Source organism: Adiantum capillus-veneris, chromosome 2, assembly GCF_014529385.1.
Source record: "Adiantum capillus-veneris isolate H3 chromosome 2, ASM1452938v2, whole genome shotgun sequence".
NCBI classification, from domain to species: domain Eukaryota; kingdom Viridiplantae; phylum Streptophyta; class Polypodiopsida; order Polypodiales; family Pteridaceae; genus Adiantum; species Adiantum capillus-veneris.
This window is the reverse complement of record NC_140932.1, coordinates 167,971,976-167,978,943: the sequence shown is the minus strand read 5'-3', so window position 1 is coordinate 167,978,943 and position 6,968 is coordinate 167,971,976. Positions and strand designations below refer to the sequence as shown.

Here is a 6,968-nt window from a genome sequence, read left to right as displayed (position 1 = left end):
ATTTTAAGGGGATACCACAGGATAAAGAGGACGAGAGTACTGAGCTCTTCCAAGCGTAGGGCAAAGTACGAGATCAAGAGGCTCTGATTTTCTTTGACAACAGGGCCAAGGCTTCATCAGAAACGGGACAGAGGCTAACTTCATTTCATCAGTGATAATAATGTATGTGTTTGTGGGCGTTTGCATGCTCCTTTATATAATATATACATCTGAGGCTTACATGGCAGAAACCTTAGTAAAAGTCTGTGTCATGATGATGGCATATAAAAACCCCTTTTATGCTGTGGTTCTAAAGTTGTGTCTAGCTGATAAGGAAAGAGACAACAGCTTGCAATGCAAAGCAAGGCAATCATTGGTTGCTGCAGCTTGTGAAGGGGTAGCAAAAATTTCTCTCTTAACAAAAGCCTCAGGCAGGCCAGCAAGTAGTGTCTCTGGAGAATTGAAAGATATCAATATGGAGAGCTGTCTCTGAGCTGCTTTGCTTTAAGGTTTCTTTCCTTTGTTTGGTTCTGCGTTTCTAAAGAAATGCCTGTTATGAATGAATAAGGCCCATGTCCCAGCTGTTTACAATTTTGCAGGGTTTGCGAAGGTCCTTACTCTTTGAAAATCGTGGGTTTGAGAACCTGGTGGTGTCCAGTCCAGTCACGGATGGAGACAAGCCCTTCATATCAGTCGCTTACAGCACAGTTCTTTCTCCAATAACATTAGATAAGGGAGAGTCTTGGAGAGGTGCGCAGATTCTGCTTCCAGATGTGAATTAAGGAAGCTGTGAGCTTCGATACAATGCTGTAGAATGAGTTTGATGATCGGCTGGTTATCCAAACTAGCCTGACTTCAGGGGCCCTCACCAAGCCGAGTTTCACTTTACAAGGTGGCTTCACTGGTTTTGGTCGACTTTTTCTTTGCTTTTTGATATAGTTTCTAACATTGTCATGTTGATGCAGGTTTCTTCACATGTATAGTGTCGTATCGATCCAGATTTAAGGCTGTGATACCATGACGACGCCCCATTATCATGCACCTGCCGCATTTTCATCAAAAAAGCAGCCCTTTCTCTCAGCAGTCCTATGAGCACTTAATATCAGTCTACTCTTGTAAGTAATCAAAGTGAGAGTATGCGGGAAAAGAGCTGATTGTAGAGAAACCGATGAGAATTTCTCTTATCTCAACAATGCACCTTGTTGTTTGTGCAATCAATCAATCTCTCTCTCTCTCTCTCTCTCTCCCCCCCATCGCCTACAGTACTTGTGCAAGCCCTGCATCTTATTGGTTTACAATAGATGGCTTCTAAGTTTCATATCTGCTACATTGAAGGACAAAATACGTTAATGTCTCGGCCTAATAGCGCTACTGGCACATGCCAATAAACCATTCAGCTCAGCTATGGAAAATGTAGCTTGCAGTGCCAATTCGTTTCAAAGAATTACAGCTTTGTGTCACAACTATGCTTACTTTTGTGAGAGCAATCAGCTAAGGGAGCGTGCTTGCTTCGAGTGGTGAATGCAAGGCTCAAGCGCTCTGATAAATTTGTGTGTGTGTGTGTGTGTGTGTACATTTCTCCTCTTGGCCCTTAAAGAAATTGTACCTAAAGGAGTGCGGATGGTGAAAAACTGGCTTGTGTGTGTGTGTGTGTGTGTGTGTGAGAGAGAGAGAGAGACTTTCCTTGTACATCTTTTTGGTGGGTTTTCCTCTCTTTGTGGTTTCCCACAGAAAGTTAAATCAAATTGATTTACAAAAAAGTGTGTGTGTGTGTGTGTGTGTGTGAGAGAGAGAGAGAGAGAGAGAGAGAGAGAGAGAGAGAGAGAGAGAGACTGACACATGTATTGCCATGCGCACTTACTAAAGATTACCATAGTTTGATTCGCCATAGGTGTCCAGTTTGGATGCAAATAATGGGATCTTCACGCACATGGAAACACTTCCTACCTCTTTGGTTGTTCATTTAGGATAAGTGATATGTCCCCCCAACTTGGGCACTAATTCCAATAGATTTTGTGTGCTTTGGGATGCAAATAAGTCCACATCTACAAGAATCACGGTCAATTCTAGTGATCCAGTGGTAGGAAGAGACTCACGGTCAATTCTAGTGATCCAGTGGTAGGAAGAGACTCCTTGAATCATTAAATTATCCTCCAATTACTAAACAAGGAAACTCTTTTGAGCAAGATTGGCACTCTCTCTTGTAGATGACAAGGATAGTTCCATGACATCCAAGGTAAAGCTCAGACGGTGATTCATACATATGTAAATTGTCTTTCAAAGAAAGTGTAGAGGGCATCGTCATTCTTACATTGCTTGGAAGAGAGCTCGTCATCTAAAGAATTTCAAGGATGGAGGAAGGCAAATACCCTTTTTCTCCCATGATAGGACCTTTGGTGACATTGGCAAGGTCCTCAATTTTATGCCACTTTAATTATGCTTTTGAAGATGAAGACTTTTGAGAGACCATAAAGCTTCAATGTGTCTCTGCGTGCCTCCAAAAGTTGTATCATCAATGGCTAGCCTTCGGTCTAAAGAAGCTTCAAAAACATGGAAAACGAGAACCCAGCATGCAAAGTTCCCGCATTAGTGTGGTAATGTCCTCATCCACCTTGAGAGAGATGCTTCCCAATTGAGTCATCAAACTCTAAATATAATTAGTATGAGATGCTAGAGGAATTTGATGCTCTTTCAAGCTTGGAGAACTCAATTCTAGTCTTATATAGAAGAGTCATAAATATAGTTTCTTTTGGAAGGGTAGCCCTCAATTGGTGTTAGGTCCTCTCTCTCTCTCTCTCTCTCTCTCACACACACACACACACACACACACACACACACACAAATTTTGACTCATGAACCATCAAATAAATAAATGATAAGTTATTGAATACTAAAGAAAATGTGAATGAAGTAAACACGCTAGAAACAAAAATTGAATCTAGGAAAATTAAATTTTTGAATGACATGTGGCTCTTTCAAAATGGTTTCACTGTTGCTCTTAAACAAAGTTAAAGCATAAATAAACTTGACATTTGATTCTCTTTTTCTCCCACAATTGAGATCGTCAAGTTGACTTGCTTGTAGTATTTTAAAGTAATTAATTTCTTGGATTTTAAGCACTGTACATTTCAAAATTTGTTACCTTTTCTATTTTCAAGTTAATGATAAGAAAATTTTATTTTAGTAAGAGTTTATTTTTTTCTAAGTTTCCATGCTATGTTATTTGCATTTTTTGAGATATGTTTCTTTTTTTGGTTTGATAAACTACCATTCCAAGCTAATTCAACCACATGATTCCTATGACTATGAATGTAAATTGTAGTTATCTTCGATACTATGAATTGTGGCTTTTTTAGTCATCTTAGTGCTTCTAATTGTTCATTGTACACCATGCAATTTATAAGTTACTATTCTAGAATCAAAGCATCCATGAAAGATTCAATCTGATCTCCCCTTTATATCAGATAAGAATCAAAATTGAAAATTGGTATTTTTATACGATACTTTTTAGGACTTGTAATTATTTAAAATGGGTGAATAGATATATTTATTAATTAAATTTTGAAGATAGAATATACCTTAAAAGTTATCTTTGGGTAAGCCTTAAATTATCAAGCTATGACTTCATTGTAATCTTTCTGAAAGAGGAAGACTCTATAAGATATAGTTGTTTTTCATCATGTAGAGCTTTAATATCAGGGTATCATTTCCACAAATTTGTACTAAATCAAGTGGGTTAATGGGAAAGGATTGTATCTATTTTATTTGTGTATGTATCAAATTGGGTAAGGTTTCTTGAAAGAGTGCACCATCGTGTAAATTAAGCATGATTCAAAGGTATTAATAATCTCTTGAACATATGTGATATAGGCTAATTTAAGGAGTGATTTTTATGTTGAGAGAATTTACAAGGTAGCCTTCATACCTAATGCTTAATTAAACTAGGCCATCTCCATTGTCTCCTTTGTCTCAACCCTTTCCTAGATCCCTTGGTGAATCAAAGTCACCTTAAAAGCATACTTACATTTGGTATGTCTACACCTAGCTCTAATGTGGCTATGACGTCATCTCCGGAGGTTCATCATTCAATACCCCCTATATAATGTGCGTTCATGGGGTATTAAAATAATCTCTCTTTAATATGTTTGAATGAATAAAATGATTTTTTATTTTAGATTTTTTTTTTCAAAATTGAATAAAAACCCATTATTTTAATGTATCTCTGTTAAATTACCTGAATTTTTTACATTTCAAAGCCCCTCCTTTCAAACTCACATTATACATTAACATGATTACATAAAACCTCCCCTCCAGGACGTTATTTTCTTTGTTGAAGAAAATATTTATGGATAGCTATCAAGTACTTTCTTGGGATGAACTTGGATAGAAGCTTTGTATGGTCTTGCGGTTTCACTTAACAATAGGTTCTCTATAGACATTATGTATATATGCTAATCTTGGTAACACAACATATACTTTGACACATGTAAAAAAGAGAGTGCGTTTGTGAATTCTACCAAAAACTTTCAAGCCAACATTATGATATTCTACTCCATATACAATTCATTCACATGACTATTGGGTTAATGTCCAAAGTTATTATTATTAAAATAGTTTGTATGGAACATCACCAAATTATCTTCTCTAATACTATAGGAGTATGACCATATCTAAGAGAAAATTTTGGTCTTTCATGGTCTTGAATGTCTTTGATGCACAAGAGTATTCGTATCATTGGATACTAAATTTTTGTATGATAATGCCCACATATGCTTTAGTCCCGTATGATCATATCCAAGAGAAAATTTTGGTCTTGAATGTCTTTGATGCACAAGAGTATTCGTATCATTCGATACTAAATTTTTGTATGATAATGTCCACATATGCTTTAGTCCTTAGGGATTGGCGATACTATTGGTGCGAAGGAGGTTGCTCACTCTCTCTTGTAACGTCATGACTCCACATTGATGATTGTTGAGTTGAGTGCAAGCATGGTGACAGCAGGGCATCATCTTCTTCTTTAACTTGAAGCAAATGTCATGTCTATGCAATTTGCCTTCAAGTAAAATAAGGAAGCGAGCACCATGGACACCCTTTCCAAGTTCACGTGTATGGGTGTGCATGCGAGAGGGAAGCCATGGGATCAGCTTCCCTCTATTGGGATGTAAAGAAGCTCCCTTTTGGACCTATTGCTAGAGTGCATGGACCTTACCAAGTTTTTATAGAATTTGAAAAACCTAACTAAATTTTGCAGATACTAGGGTGAGAAAGTCTTAAGAGTAGGTTGATAATTAGGATTCTATCTGGGACGGGAACAAGAATGGCACTAGCGAAGCAGGAGAGGTCGTGCATGGGAACCGACGCAAATTCGGGGGCGGAAACTGTGGCTTTAGTTTGAGAAGAGTGGGAGTAGGGATTGAGCGTATAATTAATTAATGAACGCTCGGGTAGACCTAGTATGTTCTTGCAATACATGATACATCATTGTAGTTTCCTCACCTAGTATACTGAATTGGCTCAAGACTCAAGTGGACAACCTTGACACTAAGTGGGACCGTGCATTTATTAGGAGGGGTTAAGGGATCGACAAGCGGAAAGTGAAGGACGACCTCGAGGCACACTAAACCTGGCGAGCGCAAAAATCAAGGCGGCATGGAAACTCCACTACCCTTTCACGACCCAAATTTGAACCATGACCTCGCGCATCGGGTTTTGTGTCACAAGGCTGACCAACTCACCCGCGTGCACGTTGTGTAACCCTCACGTTTTTATGAGGTTATATTGTGAGTTAACGCAGGCTACCAAGGTTTTTGAGGTTTAATTCGTGTCCGAGTTTAGATTTTAAATAGTTTGTGTGGTTGCAATCACCTTGGCTTTCGTGCGTGAACTTCCCCATTGTGGATCCCTTTACCGCTCCTTAATAAATGTGGGTGTTACTTAGTGCTGACGGCATGACAATAAACATGCTAGCTTGAATGTACTCTTTGATTTTTGTGCAAATTAATCATTTATGCACAATAGCTTTCATAACTGCATTTAATGTAATGTAATTTGGAGAGTGTTTGAATATAACCACAAACCCACTTAGGGGTTAGGTTGTTTCCTAAAACTTGTAAAGATATCCTCACATAATTATTAATTTGTGTTATGTTCTATACCAAAATAAAAAACTTGCACTAATATATAATTAATTTGTGGATTTAAGTTTTCACAGATTTGAAATGTTGTAAACACACTAAAAATAGTAAATACATGTGAATGAATATAGTAAAAATAATAAATACATTAGAATAAAATTCCCAAGCAAAGATTTTCTCATGGCCAAGGTCTAATGTATGTGATTTGATAGATTTAGTTGGTAGGGTGCCTCATGTGCTCGGGCAATTAAACTCAGAGTATTAACCTATTTAATGCCGTTAAATTTAGAGTTGTCAAACTCAGAGTATTAACCTATTTAATGCCGTTAAATTTTTTTGCATGCTTTATGCTTGTGCATGGTTGAAAAACTAATTGTCCACCAACTAGCATAAAAAAGCATTGATCTTGACATCCTCATTGTATAATGCCTCGATGCAGTGTTCGGGAAAAATGTGTCTCACAGCTTAATATCGTGCCATTTTCAATTTCAATAATGCCGGTTGATGGCAAGGGGAAAAGGAAAAATTCTGGCCCAAAATAGAGAAAAATAGTGTAAAAACCCAAAAAATACCACTAATTTTCTAAAACTTCATCTTGGCAAACTCAAGGAAAGGAAATTTGTATGTTTGGAAAAATGATTTTTCCCGAAATCATTTTTCCTGAACACTGCTTCAATATGGATTGAATGCTGCAACTTACACATTCAACATTGCACATGATGCTTCTGACTACAATCAAACATGAAAATGCCTCTGTACAAAGAGGCAAAGGCATCTAGTAAAACATTGTAGTCTTGTCTCTAATGTAGATTGAACTCTGCAACTTGGCACCTCATTGTACACGTTGTACAT

General features: G+C 37.5%; 1 long non-coding RNA gene across 1 annotated transcript; it reads left to right on the top strand.

Moving 5' to 3' along the window:
- Positions 1-578: 578 nt before the first annotated feature.
- Positions 579-1,297, top strand: LOC147464029 (uncharacterized). Its single transcript, XR_015185562.1, has 2 exons — positions 579-871; positions 945-1,297. It is a non-coding gene; the product is annotated as an uncharacterized LOC147464029 (long non-coding RNA).
- Positions 1,298-6,968: the final 5,671 nt, after the last annotated feature.